Raw genomic sequence first — 13257 nt, forward strand, 5'->3', positions numbered from 1 at the left:
ATAAAGATATTGTCCGCATAGGAGAACAATGTTTACCAAACTGATAACTTGTAAAGGTTCAATGTAGTCATATAGAGATTAAACAGGATTTGGGAAAGCGGAGAGCCCTAAGGGACCCCACAAGGGGGCCACCAAGATTTTGAGATGTCACCTTTAATGTTGACTGAATAGGAATGAGATGATAAGAATTTGGAAAACCAGTCGAGAAAAGCCTGGTTGAGACCAATGTCTGAAAGTAAGTAAAGCAGAATGTTGTGGTGCACTATGTCAAACCCGCAGATAAATCAAACTGAAGCAAAATAGCATATTTATTTTGTAATCATAATTGTTAAATTTTTGAAAGTGGGAAGATCAGCAAGGTTTTGGTGCTGAAATTCGAACAAAATCCATGTTGAAATGGTTGAAGTATAGAAAATTTTTCAAGGTAGTTAGTAAATTGACTAGCGGCGATTGATTCTATCATTATTGTCAACAAAGGTATGTTGGCAATTGGTCGATAATTAGAGGAAATGGTAGGATCTAGATCTGCTTTTTTTAGAAGAGGGATGAGAGTTATTTGCCCCATGGAATGCGAAAAATATCCATTTTCCAGTGAGTAGTTCAAAAGAATAGTCAACCAAACTATTGCTTGTGAAGGAATACTAGCAAATAGATATGACGGAAAAGAGTCCAGAGAGCATTTACACTTTATCATCTTATCACACAATTTAGAAACTTGAAGTTCGGACACTGGATTGAAAGAGCACTAGAAATGGTCTGCTGGGATCTCCGTTGCAAGAGCTTTGGAATACAGTGGTGCCTCGCATAACGAACGCCTCGCACAACGAACGCTGCACACAACGTACTTCATGTCTTGATTCACACAACGAACTTCGTTTCACACAACGAACTTCACACAACGAACTTCGTTTCACACAACGAACTTCGTTTCACACAACGAAGTCGCCCGAGCTGCCGATGTATTGCATCCTTCCGCGCAGGCACTGCAGGCAGTCGTTAGTCACTGCGCTTAACTGCCCTCTCTCACTGTATACAGTCGTCCTTTTAAGATAAACTCAATATTTTTTATATATCATGGCTTCTAAAAAAAGCAGGAAGGTGATTTCTGTTGAAATGAAACGGGAAATAATTAGAAGGAGTGAATGTGGGGTAAAACAGTGTGACCTCGTCAAAGAGTTTGGCCTCAGCAAGACCACCATTTTCACCATTTTGACAAATTTATCTTTTTTTATGTCATCTTAGCATATTTTATGCTGCAGAACAAATTATTTTTTTTAACATGTATTGTTATGGGAAAACGCGTTTCACATAACGAACTTTTCGCATAACAAACTTGCTCCTGGAACGAATTAAGTTCGTTGTGTGAGGCACCACTGTATATAGAAAAATATCCAATATCTACTGCAGGAAAGGATTGCCTGATAAGATAAATTTTATCTTGGAAGAAGCAAGCTAGAACATCAGCTGAGGGAGATAGAGATTGATCAGATTTAGAAGCTGAACTGATAAGAGAATGCCAAAGTTTGAATAGGATGTTGCTCTAGTTATCAGACTGGACTATTTTACATCTGTAGTAAGTTTTTCTCGCTTTCCTTAGTTCTAAATTGTATTTTCGGATTGCATACCTCCAATTTAATTTATCTATGTCTAAATGAGTTTTTATCATTTTCTTTCTAGCTTCCTACAGTTTTGCTTTAGGACTCTATGAATGGTGCATTCCTAGCATAAGAGATTGTTTTGGAGATTAATGGCGCCAAAGATTTTTTTTTTTTCTTCTTTTTTCACACTCAAGGATAAATGGTAGCAAGTTTCAGTTGTCATCTGCTGTTTAACAAGATTTCAGCAAAATGAGAACATATAAAACTTGAAAAGTGATATTTTATTTATTGTTCTTATAAACTGCCATCCATGCTTTAAAACCACTCAGTGATTATCTATATAACAGCAGCATCTGTAAAAATAAATAATAATAATAATAAACTTTATTTTTGTATACCACCAAACCATTTAGTTCTAGGCGGTTCACATTCAAGAGAGACTGAACAGTTCAGTGACAATACATTCTTTAGAAAATACAGAGTATAATTAACATTTAATTTACAAATTTTTCAAAAAGATATGTTTCCATAGATTTTCAAAAGGTATAATATGACTGAGTCTGAGAAATTATTGTACTTAACCAATTGTTCAATTTGCCTGCCCAAAATGCAAACGTTTTATAAAGAAATCTTTTATAACTGCAATGTTTTAGTGTAGGATAGGCAAAGAAATTGATTCTTTGAGCAGACTTTTTTATCCCATATAGTTCAAGTCGTGCAGATAGGTGAGCTGGAGCCAAGCCGAACAACGTTTTGAAGCAAATACAAGCAAATTTAAATAGCACCCTAGCTTCGAAAGGCAACCAGTGTAGCTGTCAGCTTTTTACCAGGGATACCCAGATAATGTCATTGAAATTTTTTAGACCCTCTTCAGTACTATCTAGGTCATGCCAGGTCTGAGTTAGAGCAGAGTATGGGCATTCAGCGATATTCAGCCGCCATCCATGGTGATTAATTTAGGCCTCCCTCCCATTACGTAAGCATTACATGGAGATGATCTTGGATGCTGCACATTCAAGGCACTGGTAATATCGCATAAAAGGATCCACACCACCACCCCAGCCTATATAAGCTCCAAGCTACATCTATATCAGCGGTCTCAAACATGCGGCCCATGGGCCGCATGCAGCCCCCCAGGGACTATTTTGCGGCCCACGATCTGTCCTCTGCTTCCCTTCCCGTCTGACTGCCCTCCCCCAAACTACCGCAATCGGGGACCAGGCCAACGCTGAGGTCTTAACTCTCCCTGCTTATCTTCCCCAGCTCAGAGCCGACCAATTCTCGCCACCCGACGTCAATTCTAATGTCAGGGAGGAAGTTCCGGGCCAGCCAATCGCTGCCTGGCTGGCCCGGAACTTCCTCTCCGACGTTAGAATTGACGTCGGGTGGCGAGTATTGGTCAGCCTGCGCTGGGGAAGATAAGCAGAGAGAGCTAAGACCTCGGCGCTGGTCTGTTCCCCGATTGCGGTGGTGGCGGCCTGTTCCCTAATGGTGGTGGCTTGGGGGAGGGCAGGGAGAAATAAAGAAAGAAAGGGGAGGATAGGGAGACAGAAAGAAAGGGGAGGATAGGGAGACAGAAAGAAAGGGGAGGATAGGGAGACAGAAAGAAAGAAGGGAGACGGGACACAGACAGAAAGGGGCATGGAGAGAGAAAGACAGAAAGAAAGGGTGGGCATGGAGAAAGAAAAAAAGAAAGGGGGCACAGAGAGAGAGAAAGACAGACATATAGAAAGAAAGGGGGCATGGAAAGAGAGAGAAAGAAAGAAGGGGGCAGGGTGAAAGAAATATAAAGTTGGGGGAGGGAAGGAGACAGATGCCAGGCCAGGGGAAAGGAAGGAAGGAGGGAGGGAGAGAAAGGAAAGAAAGAGATGTCAGACCATGAAAATAGGGACGGAAGAAGAGAGAGATAGAAGGGAAGGTAAGACATGGAAATGTAGATTTTGAAAAGAAAGCAGAGAAATTGAATATTAAGTTAATGCCAAAGATGGATGCAAGGCAGAAAGTGAAGACGGAGAGAAAAACAGTCAAAGGACAAGAAGGCCCTGGAAACATAGTTAAAAGCACAGAAAAATAAAGTAACCAGCCAACAAAGGTAGGGAAAATGATTTTATTTTCAATATAGTGATTGAAATGTGTCAGTTTTGAGAAAGGAAAGATATTAAACTTTAAATGTGAGGGCTGAAGAAAAGATAGGGTACTTGGAGGGCCGCAGAAAAAATAGTTAATGACAATTTTGCATAAGGTAAAACTCTTTATAGTTTATAAATCTTTCTTTTAACTGTTAAAGGAAAGATTTATAAACTATAAAGAGTTTTACCTCATGCAAAATTGTCATTTCTTTAATAAGACATTTTTTCTGCGGCCCTCCAAGTACCTACAAATCCAAAATGTGGCTCCACTAAGGGTTTGAGTTTGAGACCACTGATCTATATGCTCCTACCCACCCCCTCCACTCTAAAGCAGAGAGACAACTGTGCACCCCCTCAGGAAGATCTCTCCTGTTGGAAACTGCCTGCAAAGGCTCCTACAGCCGATTTATCCCACAGCTTTGGAACCAACTCCCACCTCAAATAAGATCACAGAACTCATTGATGACCTTCCGAAGAGCAGTGAAGGCCTTTCTCTACAACTGAAGATCCAAACGCACATAATTCCCTCTGATCTCTCTCCGCCAACAACTACCAGCTGGTAACCTCCTGGTACAATCTTCTGTAATGTCCCTCCATAAATTCCCTAGGAACGTCCTCAAGTTACTGTACTACCCAGCCTTGCCCTTTTGTTACTGTATTGCATAGTATTGTATTGCCAAATGTACTGTCCAATGTAACTTCTGTGAATGTTGGCTTGTAACCCGTTCTGAGCTCCTGGGAAGACAGGATAGAAATCAAATCAAATAAATAAATACATTTACTTTTGAATGTGCTCTTCTGCTTTGACGGCGAGGTTCCTGAAGAAGGGGGTTATTCCCTGAAATTGGGCTTGGTTGTACCTACTCTGGCTAGTGTAAGAATTGGTTGTGTATGCCATGATTGAACGCCGCTAAGAAAATTGTGTTTATTGTATTGCTACATACTGTTGCATCTGGAGTTAAATTATTTTTATTTTTCCAAGTGAGTGCTTCTATTAAGCTCTGGTCCTGAGGGTGTCTGGACAATTAGTTTTGATGAAACAAGGAAATTTCTAGCAGATAGTAGTCTATATTCATTTATTATGTGAATTAATTTATTAGTGACATTGCACAATCACTTTATATGATTTATGCACATTGGTGACATCGATGATGGTGTGCGATTAGGAAATGGGCTTAGTTTTGTTTTCACTGGATTCCAGCTTTATTGAGTAAAGGAGCCATGGCTCCAAAGTGGAGGTCAGGCGCTCTGTAAGGCTCACAATCCCACACTGAGTCACCTTACACTTAAAATATTAAAACATTTTAATACTAATCTCCTGTTTTACTAAGGTGTGCTATGCGTTTTAGCGCACACTAAATATACGCATGCGCTAACCGCTAATGTGTCCATAGACTAACATGCATGCATTAGTGTTTAGTGTACCAACACCACAATACTGGCAATATTCTATGTCTTGGAACCCTTAGTATAACCCTCTCCAAAATGTTCCAAGCTTATTCAATCTTCTTTCCTAAAAATCATCCACTTTTTTCCACTTTGAGTTTTTTGCTTTAAGTTTTTATATATACATTTCTTATTACTGTATCATGGACCTCAGAAAACACCCTCCTCCGCCCCACACTGAAAAGTATTCTTGGCAGGGAGTAAAATGGTGTGAACTCCTCACCGGTTCATATTCAAATTGTTTTGTTATTTTTATGGTTTTCAAAACACAACTTAAGCTATTTATGGTATTGTACTTATCTAATTGATTCAGCGGTTGGACCCTGACATGTTTCGCTATGCGATTCGTCAGGGATCCACTCTAAAAAATAAACATATCGTATCAGTTAAGATTGTACAATGCTATATCTAAACCCAACAGTGATCACTTATCAACCTCTTATTCTAACCCTCTTACCAATGCCGCTAACATCCACCCCGCAGTTCAATTCCTATGCAAGATGGTGGCGGTGACTTTTTCTGAAGTATTTAAAGCCCAACTGTTGAATCAATTAGATAAGTACAATACCATAAATAGCCTAAGTTGTATTTTGAAAACCATAAAAATAACAAAACAATTTGAATATGGACCGGTGAGGAGTTCACACCATTTCACTCCCTGCCAAGAATACTTTTCTGTGTGGGGCGGAGGAGGGTGTTTTCTGAGGTCCATGATACAGTAATAAGAAATGTATATATAAAAACTTAAAGCAAAAAACTCAAAGTGGAAAAAAGTGGATGATTTTTAGGAAAGAAGATTGAATAAGCTTGGAACATTTTGGAGAGGGTTGCATTAGTGTTTAGGTCATGTTTAGTGTGCACTAATATTTAGCGTGCACTAAAACACTTAGCGCTCCTTAGCAAAATGCTGCATGTTAGTCTATGGACACATTAGTGGTTAGCACGCACATATATTTAACACATGCTAAACATGCGCTAAAACGCATAGTGCACCTTAGGAAAACAGGGGGTAAGTGTTTTACCAATTATATCTTCTAGAGTTCCTAGTTTCATACCCAGATACTCCGCACCTTTTTTTGTGTTGCATGTACAAATTTTGGATCATTGTGATCTGAGGCTTTTTCTTACATTGTGGATTAATTTAGACTGGAGGTAGGGTTGTGACGTATTTGAGATCCGTGGCGAGATCAATGAATCATTTCAATATTTCTCCAATTTTTTTAAAGGTTAGTTGTAGGATAACCCTTAATCCAGACTTATCTTAGTTCAGTCCTTGGGTACCACAAATAAATCAGTTTTTCAGGACATCTCCAACGAATATGCATGAGAGAAATGTGTTTGCCCTCTACCTCTATTGTGAACCAATCTCTCTCTGCCTGTCTGCAGCCCTTGAAAACTGAATTTGGACAAGCTTGTTTTAATCATCTACTAATTGATTATTTACAACATCATAACCCAAGATCAAAACCCAACTTCTGCTACCATATGCAAGGTTTTGAATGTAATATATTCCCATTGTGTTCTTTGCTAAGGTGAACAGCTGTGAATTCATTAATTCTTCCAAGCCACTGCCTCTAAAACTTCATTTCTTTTTTCAAATTTTCTAAACAATAATCCCATTATAGGCTTACTGCCTGTGATATCGAAAACCTAGACAGCTTCAATGACATGCTTGCTTTTGTTTCTGTCTAATAAGGTTTGTGCAGCTGTGTCTTTTGACAGAATAAGGGGACAATCACGATGACAGTAAAGTATCTGCCAATGCTATAAAAACAGAAGCAATGTTGTTTGCAGTCTTTTTAAACTTTACATCAAATTCAGAAAAAAAAAAAGTTTGTCTTCTTTATAACCTCTAGTTACTAGTGTTTAATGTCACTAACGCAAGGGTTAATTGCATTAAATATCTTCATCTGATAATAAAGGGGTAAATATTGAGGAATAAAGGCTCATGGCCAGTAGGGGGCGATGTCTCCCTGTACCCATGCTCAATATTCAGCCAGCACTGATCAGTCAATTTTAACCACTACCTGCTTTACGCCCTAAATGAGCCATGCCTGGTCATCAACAGTAAATAACTGGGTATGTGCAGTCCAGCATCTAGTTAAGTCCAATATTTAGACTTAACCAGATAGGTGAATCCAAACAATCACTGGCTTTTACAAAGGTGTAGTAGAGGCATTTACCTCAGGCTAGCGAGGTAAATGATCTGACGCTCATAGAATTCCTATGAGCATCGGAGCATTTCCCTTGCCGGCCCACAGTACAAAGCCTCTACTGCAGTTTTGTAAAAGGAGCCCAATGATAGGATTGTATTTTATACAGTCTAATTTGTCCTGTTACCTTATGCGATTAAGGGGAGAATTCATGAAAGGGTATCAATCGCTTTAGTGCATGCTAACTGCTAAAGATGTCCATAGGAATATAATGGGCATCTTTAGCGGTTAATGCATTATAATGCGATTGTGCATGCTAATGCAATTAATGCCCCTTTCTGAATTTCCGCCCCAAGTGCTGCATATTGACACTTAACTGCATAAGAGTCAACTCTGCTTTGACTCTGCCCCTAGACTACCTATAAAATATAGTAGCTAGTTTCATCTTAGTCAGTTAAAGAGGATACTTAGGCCCTCTTTTGCAAAGGCGCGCTAAGTGTTTTAGCGTGGATTTAGCATGTGCTAAATCAACGTGTGCGCTAACCACTAACACATCCATAGTATAACATGCATGCATTAGCGTTTAGCGCGTGCTAAAAAGCGTAGCACACTTTTGTAAAAGAGGGGGGTTAATGGTTAGAGCAGTGAGTTCAGAACCAAAGGGCCCAGATTCAAATCCTATTCCAGCTGTTTGTGAGTTTTGCTTACATTGTGAGCCCTTCAGAGACAGAAAAATACCTAATGTGTCTGAATGTACGCCCCTTCGATAGCCTTTGGGCTTACAGGTTTCTTATACATTCAGGTACACTAGGTATTTTTCTGTCTCTTAAGGGCTCACAAAACAAACAAGCAAAAAATCACCCTGGGGTTGGGAAAGAGGTGAAGAAAGGGAAGTTTATGGCCACAGACAGTGCCTTGCAATTAGCTCAGAGTAAGTTACTGTGTGTTTCCTATCATTACCACTCAGACAGTACAGCCGCACTTATCAACTCTTGAAGAAGAGGAAGTAGCCCCCTCATATACTAAGGTGTGCTATGATTTTTAGCATGAGGTAAATATTAGCGTGCGCTAAACAAGCATTAAACGCTAGCGCGTTCATGTTATCCTATGGACGTGTTAGCAGTTAGCACACGCATTGATTTAGCATGTGCTAAATGCGCGCTAAAACGCTTAGCGCACCTTAGTAAAAGAAGGCCAAAGTGTATTATCTGCGATGTACTTACTGTGGGTCCACAATCTTTACTAGAACCTGACACCCCATGAATTATTTAGCCTCTATTTCTTCATCCCTTATCCTTAGTATACACTCCAACCTTTGACACTGACTGCTCCCAATATTTTTATTTGGCAGCTGAGCTCCCTTAGTGGTAGTATTTCAAAACTACCACTAGGGGTCAAAAGATCCATTTTGAAATCAGGTACTGGAGATAGATAGCATGAGCAACTGAGATGCTCTCCTTCTTCCTGAGAAACCTCCAGTAATAGATAGTAAGTATAAATAGGGTTCTGCTTATAGGCGTGTTGGGGTTCAAGTTTATAAGCATATATTGAGTGTCAGGTGGTGAGATTTTCAATTAAGAATGTCAGGGAGGGGTCCTTTTAGATAGACTGTCTGCAACCTCATTATCGGCCAAGCACTTACCATATGTTAAAACTAAATACTATGTGTTAACTGAGTGGGAAGATGCTGCTCACCCCCCCCCCCCAAATAACCTCACAGGCTTTGCATGATAACAACAAAACGTTATGCTAATTAGCATGGGACACCATGAGATCATTTTCATAATTGCAATTATTATTTTTAATATAATGATCTGTCAACTTTATTTGTACTATAACTCAAATACTTTCTTGCTGTAGACAAACAAAGAAATATAAATATACTAAATATTTCATGAACACGTTTTGGAATTTAAATCTCTTTACATTGGATATTTCATAAAATCATCTTTTTATCGACAATGAAATCAGTCATGACACAAAAGTGCATGAATGCGAAATGATGGATTTTGCTGTTAACAGGCATCATAAGATTAACTGTGCTGAAAGCAAACATGTATTTTTAAACAAAGAATTGAAGAGACTTTATGCAAATTTTGTTCCAGATAGATGTAGATGTGAAGGGTATTCTAAAGCCTGAATTCATATAACTGAGAAAACCCAAGAATGAAGAGACATTTTCATCATACACTGCAACCCCATCTCTGTTCCACCCAAAGTGCACTTCATGAAACAACCTATGTATCACATGCATTTAGGGGCAAAGTTATCAAACTGGGTTACCATTAAGGTGGGTTATTTTACCACAGGTTGTGCTGCTTTAGGACAGGGTCTCATTGCATAAAATGGGACCCTGTGTTAAAATAACCCATCTTAATGATAGCCCATATTGATAAATTCCCCCCTCCCTTAAGGGTGCATGATCTTATAGGTAAATGTTCAGTACATATATGCATGTAAATTACCATGCAATTTTATAACAGGCCCTTTCTGTGCATAAAATTAGCTTTACATATGAAAAACACCCTTAATAAAATTGCTTATTTTATGACTGGTTTATGCATTGCTGTTTTCCAGCTTTGAAGTTTCATTGAATTTATGCTTGTAGAAACTATAAATAAACATAAGAATAGCCATACTGGGCCAGACCAATGGTCTTATCTAGTCCAGTATCCTGTTTCCATAGTGACCATTCCAGGTTACAAGTACCTGGCAAAAAAGCCCAAATAGTACCAACATTCCATGCTACCAATCCCAGGGCAAGCAGTGGCTTCCCTATGTTTCTCTCAAGAGCAGATTATGGACTTTTCCTCCAGGAACTTGTCCAAAACATGCCCAGGACTTTTATTTCAAATGAGTTGGTCTGATTAACAAAGTAGTTATTGAATCAGTTCCCCAGGGTAAAAAATTGTTCTCTCCTCAAAGCACTGAGCATTCTTTCCTGCTTTAGGAAAATGGGCAAGGGTAGGTAAGGCAAAGTATGCCTGAGAATTTCTTTGAAAATCCTGGCCATTGTATTCTGTAAAATTTACAACTGTTGGAGATTAACATCTGAAGAGTTTGTGAGGAGCATGTTAATGCAGACTGTATTTCGAGTAGTACACAGTATGAAATCCAGAAACAAGGAAAAAGTTGCATTCTGTCTTTGTCCTTTTGACTTTGAGCTTCCTTCCAATATTAGGACTATAGAAGCGTATCTTTCCTTTTTGTACTTGGATGGATGTTTGGTCATGCAATCATCCATTAGCTAAACCCAGAGATTGAATAATCTTGTGGTCAGATTTGGAGGCTGATTTATTTGAGGTAAGTTACAAATGAACACACTGTATTTTAGAGTGAATTTTTTGCACCTGTGTGACTGTAGACACATCCAGAGAGTGAGTCCCGGGTGCAATTTGGCATAGGTTCAATTGAAAATAGAATCTTGGGAATGGTAGGATGGAACATTGTGGCGCTCATTGAGGATATCCTCACTATGATGAGGTACAGTCATGTCATGAGGGCTAGACTACATGAATGAACAAAACCCACTGCAATTACAGTTTTCAGCATATAACATCTGAGTTTAAACAAATATTTTACGTATACTCAGAAAGTTGAAAAGGTGCACTAACCGATTAGCATGCGCTAAACGCTAATGTGTGCATGTTAGTCTATGGATGCGTTAGCACACGCTAATCAGTTAGCGCACCTTCGTAAAAGAGGGGGTAAGTTTAGAGCTCTTCAGTTTCATACTGTGTTACCAATTTTCATCTGTCAAAGACAATTCATTTTTATAAAAATGTTTGGCACAATATCATTTATAAATCTGTAAAAGAATAGTACTTCAGCTTATGCTCAAGGAAAAGCTGAATTTATCAATTGAAGACTTCAATATTGTGTTCAAATTCTAATACCAAATGGACCATGCATGTATATGAACACCTCAGTGCTGTAAAATTTTACATCATTGTGGTGTTCATATACACGTATGGTCCCAGAGAAAATCTGAAACACTATTCATTTGCAAATCTATAAATTATATTGTGACAAACATTCTTTTTGAGTATGAGGTACGCAGCAGAGGAAATCAGGGCAGTAGAAGGCCCCGAAGCAACGTATTTAGAATACTGCGGATGCCGCTGGAGCCAGGAGGTTTGTCGGTCGTCTCGCGGTGGGAGGGTCGGATGGGATGGTCAGTGGGGTCAGCTGCATGGCGGCGGTAGTGGCGGGGTGGGGGGGAGATGGTTCTACTGCACAGGGTTCTACTGCACAGAGAGATGGGAGAGAGGGAGGCAGGCAGGCAGGCTTTGGAGGTGGGGGTGGGACAAAGTCTGAAAGGCAGTGAGGGGGACATAGGAAGGAGGCACTGGGGGCACTAAGGACACAGGATGGAGGGACGGGGGCACTAAGGACATAGGAAGGGGCACTAAGGACATAGGAGGCAATGAGGGCACTAAGGACATAGGATGGTACACTAAGGACATAGGAAGGAGGCACTGGGGGCACTAAGGACATAGGATGGGACACTAAGGGCATAGGAAGGTGGCACTGGGGGCACTAAGGACATAGGAAGGAGGCAATAAGGGCACTAAGGACATAGGAAGGAGGCACTGAGGGCACTAAGGACATAGGAAGAGGGCCACAGAGAGACAGGCAGGCATGGCGCAACAGAGAAATACAGACAGGCAGGGAGACAGAGACAGAAAGAAAGACAGACAGATAGAGGGCTAGGGAGAGACACAGACAGAAAGAATGACAGACAGCGTCCAAGGAGAGAAAGACAAAGAAAAAAAAAAGATAGACAGACATCTACTCTAGCATCCGTTAATGTAACGGGCTTAAACACTAGTTGACATATATTCCCCTTGTGAAATTCTTAACCCCCTATTCACTTGTTCAGTATCCATGTTTGTTTTAATCATTTACAAACTGAATAAAAATTTGGCAAAACTTCAAGTCCCCTATCAAGATGAACACAGCAATAATTGAAATTAATAAGTTAATAAGAGGACAAATCAGTATGTGCCAAAAAGATAAATAAATAATGAAGTAAATATTCAGTGTAAGTGCTGAAAGGGGAAAGAAGGGGAAAAAAAGACAGTACAAAAACCCATCCTCTAATATTGAGTTCAATTCAAAATTCAAAATATAATCAAATCTTCAAATTTCCAAAATAAACATTAATGTCCAAATAATGGTGATCTGAGAGAGACTTATCTGAATCGCACAGGGTTCCTGTCACTTCACTGGCAGCTTTTGATTGTATTTTTGCACTGGACTAGATGATGTACGAGGCAGGACTTATTTAGGTTAACAACCTGGGGCTGGTCACCTAGGAGTTTCCTGCCTGGGGCTTTAAAAGTATTTATTAATTATTTATATTTATGGCTCGTACTGATGTGTCCTCTTATTAACTTATTAATTTCAATTATTGCTGTGTTCGTCTTAATAGGGGACTTGCAAGTTTGCCAAATTTTTGTTCAGTTTGTAATTTATTAGTTTTGGCCTATTTTTGGTTCGTTTTTGGCCTTTTGTTTTAATCATTGTCATAATAAATAACTCCCAAATCAGTATGGGTCGCCTCTATCTTAAGTTCTGTTGAGTACATGTTTTATGTACAGAGCAGAATATTGCTAGTAGCGCTAAATAGATGAGTAGCAGTAGTAGTAGTAGAATACGCAAATATTTTGGGACCACTCCAAACTACACTCTCTCCATATTTTGATCATGCCCCTTTGCCATTTAGACACTATGGGCTCCTTTTACTAAGCTGCGTTAGGGCATTAACGCGTGGAATAGCATGCGCTACAATGCCCCGGGTGCTAGACGCTAATGCCAGCATTGAGCTGGCGTTAGTTCTAGCCGCGTAGCGCGGGGTTAGCGTGCGCTAAAAACGCTAGCGCACCTTAGTAAAGGAGCCCTATGGGGCTGATTTTATAAAATGCGCCT

At 39.7% G+C, this 13257-nt stretch overlaps 1 protein-coding gene across 1 annotated transcript in view; it reads left to right on the forward strand.

Moving 5' to 3' along the window:
• Nucleotides 1–13257, forward strand: part of PCDH11X (protocadherin 11 X-linked) — a 1806309-nt gene that overhangs the window by 1260078 nt on the left and 532974 nt on the right. The window lies entirely within an intron of this gene.

This window comes from Geotrypetes seraphini, chromosome 5 (assembly GCF_902459505.1).
Source record: "Geotrypetes seraphini chromosome 5, aGeoSer1.1, whole genome shotgun sequence".
NCBI classification, from domain to species: domain Eukaryota; kingdom Metazoa; phylum Chordata; class Amphibia; order Gymnophiona; family Dermophiidae; genus Geotrypetes; species Geotrypetes seraphini.